This window comes from Ixodes scapularis, unplaced genomic scaffold (genome assembly GCF_016920785.2).
Source record: "Ixodes scapularis isolate PalLabHiFi unplaced genomic scaffold, ASM1692078v2 PGA_scaffold13__105_contigs__length_92229423, whole genome shotgun sequence".
NCBI classification, from domain to species: Eukaryota; Metazoa; Arthropoda; class Arachnida; order Ixodida; family Ixodidae; genus Ixodes; species Ixodes scapularis.
In genome coordinates, this window is record NW_024609839.1 from 33515254 (window position 1) to 33529415 (window position 14162).

At 47.0% G+C, this 14162-nt stretch overlaps 1 protein-coding gene and 1 non-coding gene across 2 annotated transcripts in view; both read right to left on the bottom strand.

Annotated features, from left to right (window-relative positions):
- LOC115324476 (transforming growth factor-beta-induced protein ig-h3-like) overlaps positions 1 to 14162 on the bottom strand; it is a 147467-nt gene that overhangs the window by 35516 nt on the left and 97789 nt on the right. The gene's annotated exons all lie outside the window — the stretch shown is intronic.
- Trnah-gug lies at positions 10152 to 10223 on the bottom strand. Its single transcript has one exon. It is a non-coding gene; the product is annotated as a tRNA-His (tRNA).

The following is a 14162-nucleotide window of genomic DNA, read 5'->3' on the forward strand; positions in this document are numbered from 1 at the left end:
ATTTGTCTTAAAGAGGCCGTGCAACAATATTCGCTTGAAATGTTTTACTTTTTTTTTTTTACTTTACAGCAGCTTATTGGCACAAGTGGGACCCAAGTACTCTCGCACGCAATGCGATGTCACTTCAAGAACAAAAGCGAGTGGTTTCTTTTATTTCCTCCTTCGCAAAACCTGGTGACGTAGATGGGGGATCGCAGTATGTCCCAGTGACGATATTTCATTGCGGCTCATAGATTGAACCCGAGCATCGCATGAGCTAGCTAAATATGCTGCACTGCGAAGTTCTACAGAACTTACGCGTGAACAGAAAATGAAAATTTTCTTTTCATTTTCTGGTCACGCGTGTGTTCTGTAGAACTTCGCCGCGCAGCACATTGAGCTATGTACAATGGGGGAAAATGAAATGCGAACAGAGGAGCGCGTGGCTCGTGGTACTGGCTGCGCCACCTGGAAGTGAGTCTAGAGGCCGAGGGTGTGTGGCCTACGTGCCGAGCTTCGGCATTGCGCCGAAGCTTGAGGAGCGCGAGGCGCGAGAAAGCTCGCCGCTATTAGCGCCAAAATGTTTCGGTGGCGCCCTCTTATGGTTTCCATCCGTGACGTCACGATTGGGATTTGCCTTGCCGTGACGTCACCAGTTGTTATCCCGGCTACTTACCATCAGGTGCGACGACGAGTTCGGTGGTCTGTTTAAAAGAGCACAGTGGAAGCTAGGAGCCATCGCAATCCGAAACTAACACCGTCGAAGTTGAGAACCTGACAATGCACATATGCCCATGGTTTGGCCAACCGCAGCGGCGTTTTCGGTCGCGCACTTCGCTAATACTGTTTGACCTTATGACGTACCAGAGGAAAGCCTACAAGCACGAGCTACTTGCTCCGGGGCACATCTCGGTGGCACAAGCTCTCGTGCGTTAAGAGCAGCTCCCAACGCTTTGAGCTCGCGCTTCTAGCCTTCTCTGCGGTACAGCATAAGGTGAAACGGAGTATTGGCGACGTTAGTGATCGAAAGCGTCGTTGTGGTCGGCCCTCCACAATTGGCCGAATGCTGACTATACGTCAGCAAAGGATTTCTCATCGACGCAAATAAGAGGTATGAAAGAACTTCAATTTTGACGGTGTTGGCAGTGTTGCTTTGAGAGCGCTATGATTTCAGGCTTTCACCATGCTCATTACAAACACCATCGAACTGGTTGCTCGCAAGGTAATGACGGCACGAAAGGTAACCAAGCGAGGGCGCCACCGAAACATCTCGCCGCTAATAGTAGCAGCTAAGGAGCCTTTATGTGTGCTGCGTAGTAGCAGCTAGAGCGCGCGAGCCAGCGCGCGCTCTAGCTGCCATACCAGGGACGAGCTTCCTCGCGCCGCAAGCGTCGAGCGAGCAGAGATAGCGGGGATAGCTTTCAGCGTACCGAGAGGCGCAATGCCGAAGCTTGGGAAGCGCCGTGTGAGGTAGGCCACACAGCCAACGTTACTGGAGCAAGCTCAGTTTCGCAGCTCTCGCAAGGAGAATAGAAGGGTAGGAGAGCCCCGAGAAGTTCGCGTGGCGCCCCCTTACGGCGAACCGGGGTGACGTCACGGCGAGGAGAGAATTTTTCCCCGACTCGCCCCGCTCGCCCTGTGGAGGCTGTGACGACGCTAGCTGTCGGCGCGCTCGTTTCTGTTTAATTTGTTTTGGCGTCTTTTTCGTAGGAAGTGTAAATTTTTATATGTGCCTTTATTGAGGTATGGCCTGTAGCTACAGGCGAAACTTCAACCAACATTTTAAGCATATTTGACAGGGCAGGCAACGCATGAATCACAGCTGGTATATGAAAATAAAGAAATATGGCCACAATCGCAGGAGCATCACTATAGATTTACGTCTCGCGCAATAAATGCTGCTGATGGTCTGAATGACTTGGCAGGTTATGTATACTATTTCTTTTGTATCTCTGTTTTTAAGCAAGATAGCCGAAGCAAAAAAGCTGCATGCTGCTCGAGCAACATGTTAAATACAGTCTGGGCCATGGGGAGAGAATCACAAGTAAGACAACCCAAGTGCAAGGGCAAAGTAAAAAAAAAAAAAAACAAGGAACATTTATTACATACATTGCTCGCATTTGACCTTTGCTGGATTCGGATAATATTTCAATGGACTACACGGGTCTGTGGACTTGTTTATATAAACCCTCAAGTAATGTATAACAAACGTAAGCGAAGGTGTCTAGCTCGTTATTAGTCCCTTAAGCCCTAAAATTTAGATTTTACTTAAATCGAATTGTCTGAAGCTAAAATACCAGAAGCTTTTCTCACGCAGACTGTTGCCCTTCACATGCTCCACATTTTCTGCTACTAGTGCTGCTTCTACCACTAAACAAACGTTCGAATGCTTGCTTTTACTCCTGCTTTCCTCTGTTGTCAGAGAGCCCAGCTGTAGGGAGTTTGGAGGCTGAGGAAGCTTTTGGAGACCTGCAGCAGTGTCTCTTTTAATTTGAAATGACAATTCAGTCTAAACTGTGTATTTTCCGAATACCCAAGTCTGGAATAAAGAATGTCAGAAAAAATTATAAACATTCTAAATTACGACACTATTGCTGTGCATATTTTGGGCAGTTCAATACATATCCTACAGGCAACTGGGGGCAATCCGGCCGTTCTTGCTGCTACCATGCAAACTAATTTCCAGTAATTCTGCATCTTCTAAGAAATATGACTGAATACGTGTATAAACCATTCAATTAATTCACGAAGAAGCTACATTTATGTAAAACAACCCTGTTCCACGAGCACTTCAAAGATCATCAGACGCAGGGCTTTCAAAACATCTGCGAATCAGCGCATGGAGAGTGGCAGCGCAGAGTCGGGGTCGCGAGCTAATTTGCCGACCACTCAAAGGCCCATGATATAAATGCCACTTCAAATGCTTTGAAAGCGGGATGTAATATCGTCCTAAATCACGAACATGCAAGGAACAGAATTCCAGCGTCTGAAACACTTGCGCCACCGCCTTCACCGACCCCTCGCAAGATTGCCTTGTGTCGTGTGGACGGACGGGGAGGCTCATCGGCGGAATCGCCTCCGCCGATAGCTTTCGGGATTTGTAACCCAACTTTAAAGGTAAAAGGGACAAGCAGGCTTATAAAATGTACGGAAGCACGTCAATATCTGCCTAACTCAACGTCTTGTACACCGAGTAAACGAAGCCCAGCACCTCGAAGAGCATGCGGCACACAACGCCAAACCAGGAAACCGGTGCTGGGAAGCGAGCCGATGCGAGATCGCGGAGCGGAGTCCTCCCCCTGACGTCACGGTACACCTCACCGAAACAGGGCGCGGCGACCGCAGCGACGCTTGTGTTCGCTCTCGGGGCTAATAGCTACCTACGGTAGCAGAGTTGCGCATTCAGCCTCGGTGCGCGGCCGTAGCGCCGGCTTTCCCGCACGAGCTGGATGCTTTGCTCCTCACATGACTAAATTCGGCGAATAGCGGCGCCGCGCGCGCCGCCGCGCATGGAAAACAGGAGAGGGGGAAAAGGAGGCGGAAAGCAGGGAAACATACGCCGGGGCAAGAGAAACGTCGGCGGAGCGACCGTAAAAGTGGCTTTCTTGCACGCCACCGGATGCTTTGCTCCTTACGTGATGGATCTCGGCGAATAGCAACGTGGCGGCGCGGGGAAAACAAATGCGCAACTCTGGCTCCCGTAGGGAGCCTATACACCAACTCATGTTTACAAACAAACCGGAGCGCCCGGAGCGCCCCTAGCGGACGCCACCGGCGCCGCGCATGCGCGATGGGGGTGTGGGCAAAAAGCTCGCCGTCGCCCATAAACAAACCATTGAAATGCGATGTTGTCGGCGTCGTTGTGAGTCCCCCTGCCCTTTTTCGCGTTCGAATTGTTGGTTCTACGTCTTCCTGGCAATGTCTGACTATCTCGAGCGGCGTCAGCGAAATTACCGAGGCTCGTTACACCGCAAACCTTCGCGTGAATAATGTGACATGTGGCGATTCATTCCGCGTGGACGCCGCAGATTGTACGCTAAAGCACTATTCGCATGATGAGATTTCGCTCGGAATTTTCAGTTGCGACGCCGCTCGGGCTGCAAAAGCGTGAACCGTAGCTGAGATGGTCGACGACGATACTGAAAATCGCAAGCAGAATCGGACCAACTGAATTAGGCATAACAAGTCGGTGTTGGTCACTGGTAACAATGACCAACATCTCTTTGTATCTACTGTTTACATCGAGCCTGCTCACCAACCTTCAAATTTAAGTCTTTTGAGGCCAGCACTCACTTCTTATCGCAAGTACCGGGCCAACATTTGGTCTACGGACCGGCGTCGTCTAAGAGAGCAGACGACAAGCAGAAACGCTTGAAAGAGCAGACGACAGTTCGAACGATCAGGCGGCCGTTTGAACTTGAAGACGCACTGAACGTAGTCCACAGGTGGTCCGCACAACTTGACAGTTTTCTGGCGTTCATGTTGAAACAAAACATATAAATCTGATGACCACAAGTATCCGTGAATTCAACCCAAAATGCTTCTCGCCCAAGCAATCGTTGTCCGACGGCGTCTGCTTTTCCCTTTTCACGGCACATATCCAGATTCTTGGACGTACCGAGCACGTGAAAACTAACCTGCAAACCTTTCTCGACACTTTTGGTACGGCCCCAGTCGCGGCGTTTTGACGAGAAGACAGGTTTTTGGCTGGTTCCTTTCAAAACAATGCAGGAATACACGTCTGGCATGGGGACTTCTGCCCACAGCCCTAGACCGGAAGTGCGACCGACGCGCCACCACCGCGCCGTGACGTCACAGAGATGAGTTCGTGTATACAGGAACTCTAGGAGAGAGCATGGCGTCAGCCGTGTAGCCTCCACAAGCCATGCTCCCTTGACGCCTCGCCTCTTTCTCATTTTCCTCCTTATTCTTCTCACTTACCATGCCAACGTGATCACATCACGTGACCGTAGCTAGACTTCGTCTAGCCTTCGATCTGATAAAACTCCCGGATGGACTAAAAGCAGAAGCTATGAACCGTCAGATCCAATCACGAGCCACTTAGACATTGTGAGTATTTCGCTTCGAAGCACGTATCGGTGCCCACGTCTCAGATCACTGATGGGGATGGGTTGACAGTGGTTCGGAACCAGAAATGAGTGACTCAACAATTTCACATTGCAAAGAAAGCCATGGCTTACTGGCTCATTGCAGTGTCGAAGCTATAAAAATGACGCAGCGTTTTAGGATTCGGAGCATTATTCGTCCAAACCTAACCAATGCTAAGCGTGTCATAGTTTAGCGTGGAACGTGATTGGACCTGGCGGCTCGTGGCTTTGGCCTTTGGTCCATCGTAGGATGAGACGAAGTATAGGAATTCTACAATGAACCATCCCTCTCGCAGGTGACATGTCATGCGCACCAATCGCCAGAGAGATCTGCGGTCACGTTGGGTACAATATCGTTTAAACTTTTTATGTATAGGCTTCACCACTATTGCAACGTGCCCCCTCCTAGTACTTATAACCTCCTTGTATTCTCGCCTCCAGAGGCGAGTGGCCCAGGTGGCGGTCACGAGAACTAACGGCGCTGCAGTCGGATCTTGCTTCCTTGTCTCGCGCGTTGTCTGCTACCTCTGCGTTGACAGCTACTTTTTTTTCTTTTCTTCCTTTTTTCCCCTTCCATGTGTATAATAGAAAAAAAAAAAAAAAAAAAGATGATGATGAAGGTGAAGTGTAATACACCACAGAGATCAGAGTCGGCGCATTGTGAGTGTTTGAAATTTATTTTCGTTTACGTCTGTTTCCTTGCGCTGTGAAGTGTTAGTATGAATCACCAACTCGCCCAAGCTCAAGTATTGCTATTCAAGCTTGGCTGGCTGGACAATCCGGAGGCAAGACTCGACTGCAGCGCTGCTAGTTCTCGCGACCACCACTGAGCCCACGTCGCAGGCGGAGCTGTGAAACTGATCTTGCTCCAGTAACGTTGCACTCAGCCTCGCCCCTAGGCTCACTTCCGGGCGGCGCAGCCTGTACCGCGAGTCACGCGCTCCTCTGTTCGCATTTCATTTTTCCCCGATGTACAACCAGCTAGCCAAACCCAAGTCCAAGCTTTATTAAAGGGACCATGAAATGACCTTTTTACTTTACTGATTACTGATCACACCGGGCTTCTCGTTCTGGGTCATTTCGTCATGGAACACTCGACACGGGGATCCGCTCGTCGCCGGAACACTGATCACAAAGTCATCTGTGTTTTGAGGTGAACAGGGTTAACACGCAAGAGTACCCGCAACGCCCGGAATTAATTCTACTGTGCTTTTACCAACAAAATTAATCTGAACCCGGCTTAGAAATACGCGGGAAGACTTCGCTTAGGAGAGGGGTTTGAAGCCAAGGAACGCTTAACGTACGTGACTTCAGTGCTGTTGTACCAGACATTGTCGTGACAATGTACAAAGAAATTCGCATACAACTAGTAGAAAATGCAGCTCTGTATATTTATTGGGAATGTTGGTATAAAAACTACTGCAAGGCAATCAATAACTTTTATTGAGACCGTTAGTATTGTGACTGTTAGTGGCACCCATACTTATTTTGGGGATCCAACAGACCACTCTACTGTGGCGCAAGTACAACAAAGCATATAAAAAAAGCGCGCGGTGAACTTGTTTTTTTTTTTTTTGTTTTATAAGCAGGATAGTGAAAGTGCGCTCTTCCTTTGGTTGTCGTTTTTGTACCTGCTTCCTTACTACTTTACGCGCTTTTTTTAAACTAAATATAATAAAGCTGCCTTTCGCATAAAAAATTCTACGTGATGCCGGATGTTTCTTGGTATTCAAAATCATTTCCGTAAATCATTTCCCCATTCAGCACACCCTGAAATGTTGTAAGAAATATTCATTTCTAAATCCGAGACATTTGTATAATCTGCTAAGTTCAATGAAGACAGATTTGGTTCCATGATGTACCTTTTAATATGTAATATGGCCCAGCTTAGCATCCTAACATCAAGCCTAATTGTTGATACAATAATCATTATAAACACACACACACGCAAGGACGGACGCATGCCCTCACGCACGCACGCACACGCAGAAGTTGTTTCGCGTGCTATGAAAACGAGGGCTCATGCGACAAGAGTTATTCCTCAAAGGTCTACGCCTGACCTGTGGTTTTTGTTTCTCAGTGTATAAATTAGAGTATGATCACGAGCATATCAATTTATTCGCTGCGTTATTTCAAGTCGGCGTAAGATGTCCGGGAACGCACATGCCATTATAATTATTTTGCTTGCAACTCAAATGGTGGATCTTACTGTTTTAGACGTTGACTAATCCTATTACAAAACCCAAGACACTCGCGACGCTGCTTAAAAAACGAAGTCCTAATACGAGTGTTTCGCGTGACGAGTATTCCGGCACGACCAGAATTCCTCGTACGAGATGCCCTGTGACGAGTTGGCCTACCGGACGGGTTCGCCTGTGACAGGCACGTAGCCAGGGGGAAGGGGGGGGGGGGCATGGCCCCCCCCCCCCCCGAAGTTTATTTTGCTGAACCAGCTTCTTGTACACGTTACTAAAAAAAAGTAATCGATTACAATTACTATTACTCTTGGCTAGAAAGTATTCGATTAGATTACTTGATTACTCGACGGAAGAAAAAATTGGACATTACTTAAAGAAGTAATCGTTACTTTTCCGATTACTTTATTGTGTGAAGACATATCTTTAGCGCTCATAACAATGAACTACTTTAAACCTATATTTCACATTTGCACAAGTATTCAAGAAGAAAAACTGGCTTCCTCTTCGTGGTCGTTGCACCTTCACAATGCGGACACAAGCATAGAATTCGTTTGAAGACATTTAATGATTTGGGCGTTCGCCAGTGTGTGTGTGCGGGGGGGGGGGGGGGGGGGGAGCAGAGGGGGTTCTAGATCTTGTTAAGCTTGAGGAAGGGTTGTCAATCAAAGTTTGCGTCGCTCATTTTATTATTCACATGTGGATGAGCTCGCATGTTATACAAAAGAGCTGCTCTAGGATTTGAAACCGATCATGTGTAGTATCCATTAGCGGAAGAGATCGCTCCGACCACTTCTCCACTCGAAACATTGCTTGTCACAAAGACCACGTAGGGGAAATGGGAAAATATTTCAACTGCCTTTTGCATCCGCTTTAGGCATTCTTCGGTTCTGGTTCTCCTACGGGCTGCGAGTAGGTACCTAAGCAGGATTTTTTGATTTTTTTAATTTCTGTGTGTGTGTACGTGAGGGGGCTAGTTTGAACGAAGGATTCACAAAGCTACATTCCGCTTCCTCAAACTTCGCCCTGAATGGCCTTTGTCACGCACTGTGCTTCCCTGGGGCTTCCCACTCCCAGTCCCAGCTCGAAAAAAAAAAAATAAACGGACATTCCACAGAAACTGTACATAGAAAGAGATTGACCTCGTTTCCTACAGCTCCGCAAGAATCTTTCTTTTTTCCGTTAAAAAAAAAAAGCAAATTTTATTTTTGCCATTTCGTAAAAAAAAGGCCTGTGACCGGAAAAAAAGGGGGGGGGGGGGGGGTCCCGTGGGCAAGTTGTAACGGTTACAGGTAATTTTATTACTTCAAAAAGTAATCAGATTACTCTTGTGATTACTGCCAGTCTTGTAGACGTTAATAAAAAAGTAATCGATTACAATTACTATTACTCTTGGCTAAAAACGTATTCGATTAGATTACTTCATTACTTGACGGCAAAAGTAATTGGACATTACTTTAGGAAGTAACCGTTACTTTTCCGATTACTTTATTGTGTCAAAACTTTTATCTCTAGCGCTCATAACAATGAACTACTTCCAACCTTGAAACCTTGCTTGTCACAAAGACTACGTAGGGGAAATACGGGATCTCGACGTGTATCTGAACTGACTTGGTTATATTTTGCATCCGTTTTAGACATTCTTCGGTTCTGGTTCTCCTATGGGCTGCGAGTAGGTACCGTAAGCAAGATTTTCTTTTATTTCTGTGTGTGTGTGCGTGAGGGGGCTAGTATGAATGAAGGACTTACAAAGATACATTCTGCTCCCTCAAACTTCAAACACTCACTACAATATCACTCAAACTTCGCCCTGAATGGCCTTTGTCACGCCCTGGGGCTTTCCTGGGGCTTCCCTATCCCAGCCCCAGTTCGAAAAAAAGGACATTCCACAGAAACTATACATACAAAGGGGGTGGACGTTGTTTCCTACAGATCTGCAATTTTTTTGCTCGAAAAAAGATGCAAATTTTATTTTTGTCATTGCAGAAAAAAAAGTATGTGCCGGGGGGGGGGGGGGGGGGGGGGGGTGTTTCGTGAAAAAATAGTAACGAATAGAAGTAATTTTTATTACTTCAAAAAGTAATCAGATTACTCTTCTGATTACTGCCTAATAAAAGTAATCAACTGATTACAAAATTACTCCAAAAAGTAATCGATTACAAGTAATTTGATTACTTGTAATGCGTACGGTTCCAGTCTGGAGCCTGGGACCTCCTCTCCCCCCTTGCCCTCATATAGCATTTTGTCATGGGCGCCCCCCCCCCCCCCCTTCCCTTCCCCCCGAAAGAAAATCCTGGCTACGTGCCTGACCTATGACGAGATTGCCTGTGACGACTGAACCTGTGACGAGTTCTCATAGACACGGGCCGAAGATAACCCCCGATGAGGACAAGGGTGAAGTTGGGAAGAACCGTATCTAGGTCACAGCGGATCAACGGGCAAACAGCATGTAGCTGACGTTTTAAAAGTCGAACAGCCTCGAACCCAGTCGCGTGTCTGGGTGGCAGCACATATTTGGAAGAAGGTGGATTATGGGCCTGTCCATCCGTCGTGCAGCGGCCCGCGGCCGCCGTCGCCACGGGAAGGCCAAAAAGGCCCGGCCGTTCGGGGTTCCGCTCGCGCGAAGGGGCTTGGCCTCCTCGCCTTCGTATCTTTCCCTTTCCCGTTGTACGGCAGTGGAGGCCTTGACTGACAGTGATAGCCAAAAGAGGGTGTGAGTGGAAAATACAGAATACTTCTGACCTCGCACATACCGTAAAGCTTGGTAAAACCTCCGCCTCCGGGTAGATGGCACCAGCGTGCCAGTTTGTTCTCTAGCCGTGCATCACACTTCGTCATTTTCAACTAAAATAAAAAAAATAAAAAAAGTTGCCGTGACCAGGATTCGAACCTGGGTTATTGCGGCCACAACGCAAGGTACTAACCACTATACGATCACGGCCGCCCGAAGGACGAAGATGGGTGACACTCGTGCCTACGCTCAGAATATCGACGCTCTTTCCCGAACCGGTCTGGCGCCATCAACAAGGGAGCCCTGGGACTGCGTATAAATAGACTGAATGATTTGCGCTATTTTGGATCTCTAATCTACTTACTATTCACGAGAAATTATCGCTCGTTCATTGTCACAATTATTTCCAGCCCACGTTAAAGGAATGATGGGTAAAAATGAGAAAAACTAAACGCACGTCGGATGTGTTTATTCTTGAGTATTTTGTTGCACCACACCCTTTTAAGCAGCGTGGTCGTCCCCGAGGGGGACGATAGATGGTGCCAGTGTAACAGGTGTTCTCTGATTGTTAGCGGTTGCAAGCGAGCGCAATGCAATCGATTGCACTCAAACGTAGAGGTGCGAATCAGCCTTTATTTGTCCGCTTGCATCACGTGACATTGTGCGCTGGTGACGTTTGACCGCCGCCATTTTCTTACCTACAGAATCGCGCGGACGTCGTTGGCCACGCTGTTGCTTCTCAAAATGAGTGAAGAGCTCCGGCGAAGTTTTAATTGTCACCCTGATTTGCCTCAAAGTCGGTTCAGCGTATTAGTAGACACATCTTAACTAGGAACTGAAATAACGAATGACCACAATTAATCTTTTTTTTTTTTTTTTTGGCAAAGTGCTTGGAGTTCCGAGTTGGGTTGGAGAGACTGTATGGGAAACTTTGAAAACGTGATGTCAGACGTTGTATGGGGTCAGTACAGCTGGTAATCGAAGGGTAACAAGATGTTTTGTGGTGTAAAATGTTATGTTTTGTGGTGTAAGTTCCGCGAGTGCGCCACTAGCGTCACGCACAAAATTCCCCTGTCATGCGGTAAGGTGTACGTTTGGCGAGATGGGGAGGTGCATCAATGATAAGGTCAGAGAGCATGCGTTGGCGATTAGGCAGTCCCCGTCTGGCCACCTAATAGACCACTGTGACCGTTGCGAATGTAGGCCCAACTCTGGAAAGTGCAGCCCCATCTTTGGTGACACCTGTGCCGTTACAAAGCAAAAACGGCCAGAGAAATTCACGAAGCTTTCCTGATTAAGTCCTACCATGACAATTCATGTTATAGCGCACGCTCTTTGTCCTTGTCTGGTAAAGAATTCTACTATATGAAGAACCAATGACGCTGGTATTTGAGGAGTGTGTGTTTCTAGACCATATCTTTGTGCTCTGTCAAGTGTGCCTGCTTTTATGCTTTTTTTTTGTTAATTGTGTCATCGAAATAAACCATTCAGTTGAAAGTTACGCCGCGTCCTGTCCAGTTATTCCTTCGTTTTCTTCCTTTTTGTTTTGGCGTATTACACCATGAATAAATGCTGGTTGAGATTACACCTGCAAAACAAAACAAAATTGCGCAAAATGCAGAGTTTTCTCGACTGCCTGCTCGACCTATTCAAGTTACAGAAGGCGTGACGTCATCCCACTGGAGACGCGGAAAATTTTGAATGTTGGCTTTGGCATAACCCTTATTTGCCGTTTTCTTAGTAGCTATTTCGAATTTAGAAATAGTAACTGTAGTATGCCAAGAAGAGCAAAGCATGCATGGTTATTCCGAAAATGGACTTGGTTTGGGAAATTCGAAAGACCACAAGCTCTTGATATGGCGTGAGAAGATCTGCGATATTGTCTCGCTCTGATGTAGGCTGTTTTAAGGAACCTAAAAATAAATGAAAAAAGGGCGGAAAGTACGTTTTACGGTCCTTTCTTGGCACCTCAGTGGAGCCTGATGACAATTGAGGAAGTGATCCGAGGGAACAAACTGGTCGCTGTGACGTTACTTTGACAGCTGCTTTAATGACCCTAGTCGTGTCAGTCGGAGAAGAAAGCTGCTGAGAAACCGGGACGTTTTTTGCAGCCCGGGTATTTTATATACATTTTTCTAACTAATGCAAAATGAAATATCGATATAAAAGAAATGAGGTGAAGAAACATTTGAAGCTATGCCGAAAAGGTAAATTCACAAAAATAAGTCTTAAAAAAAAAAAAAAAACGACGTGAAAGGTTACACGTCGCTCAGGTTTTCGCAACATAGTTAATTTGAAACAACAAGTGTGCGCTTTCAGTTTGGAAATACTACTTAAGTTAGCTATTCGCCTTCTTGGGCGTATGCTAAGTACCGTCTCATGCTGTGCTAACGTAGCGATGCAGGCGAGTTGGTTATGCACTTTGAAATGCAGTGAAAGGGCGCAATAAAGACGAATACGAAGACGGAGCAGGTACGTCTTCGTATTCGTCTTTATTGTGCGCTTTCACTACTTTTCAACATGCATAACCAACTCGCCTGCATCGCTACGTTAGTTCAGTTCATTTATTTTACGGCAGTCTCTTTTACGTGTTTCAACGATAACAGCAATCAAGCCATCGCAGCTGTGTCAACTTAATCGCCAGATCAACGTGCCGTGCCCGGTGCCTTTTATCCTGCATAAGGAGCGGTCAAGCACCACCTGAGGTGTACAGCCTCTTCGGCTGTCTGCAGGCTTCCAGCCGACACACCAAGCCGACACACCAGCGGACACACTAAGCCACCTTCAACTGGTGACACAGGTGACTGAATCCATGTGGCAGCGCGTGAGACTTGGGATTCCCAAAAAACACTCGGTCAGGAACGACAAGTCAAAGCGGTCTGACAATTCTGGGGGATGTTCACGTTCCTAAAGATGTCGCAAGCATATTAGAAAAAGGACCCAAGTGCAGTGTTGAGCCCCGCATGAAACCGCATGAACTTTTAGCCGAGGTGCGGGCTGTTTCTGAGAATGCACCAACAGAACAGCGGAGGAGATGCGCTTTAGAGGGTGTATAGACCTTTCCAGCGGCAGTCTCGAACGAAGCGACCGGGCAAAAAATGGTGAGTCACTGAGCTGTGGACGCATGCGCAGCGTCCGATATACCGCACAGCAGATCAACAGCGCATGCTTGGATGGCGTTCCACAGCCCAGCAGCGAAAGATGGCAGCGCGCAGGAGGCGATTTCTGCAAAGGTCTATAGATTGCCTGATACGGTGTGCCTCACAAAAGGCCCAGGCACATATAATGGCAGGTTAAACAAAGTCGTTTCGTTTTTCTAGAGCAGTAACCTAAGCCTATTACAGGCAGACAAAGAAGGGGGGTTCTTGGCCCTTCCAGTAGACATGATGGAAGTCAAGTCGAGGAACGCGATCCAGAAGAACTCTAAGATCTTGAACCCAAAAAGATCAAAAGTGCTGCGCTCAAATTATGCAATGGTATTGAGCTTGCAACGTTGCAAAAGAACGTACGGAAATGGAAAATCGCGCATCTTGATGTTTTTTTTTTCTCGGCAAAAACCCAGAAACCGGATACGCGGTTTCGAGCAATCGTCACGGAGCGGGGATCGTGGGAAAAACACGTTAGCCTCTATTTGCGGAAGCACCTGAGCGCTCTAGATATCAGTGACCCATTTTTGGTAAGAAACTCTCAATCGGTGGTGGAGTTTCTTAGGAAAGATGTTCCAGGGGATGCCGTGGCGTTTTCTATTGACGTAGAAGATCTTTATTACTCTATCCCCCACGAAGAATTGTTTAAGGTAGTGCGCGATTGTATTGAGAGAAACGGCGTTGTTGGTTTCCAAAACGCCTGTGGTGGGGGGGTTGACGGTTTTTTGGAACTTTTAAAGTTTTACTTGGAGTCGACTTTCGTTTTTTCTTTTTCTTAGGGCCACCATTACCTGCAGAACGAAGGTATCTGCATTGGTTCCTGTGCTGCCCCTGTGCTTTGTGATATTTTCTTGTCCAAGTATGACCGAGCCATTCAAAATGCCTTGGAAGGTAAACCTGTGACCAAGCTGTTTAGGTGTGTAGATAATTATTTAGTGATTTCGCAAAACTGTGAAAATATTACTGTATGTGAAGTTGTTGAAGACGTGAAGAGTGTGTTTAA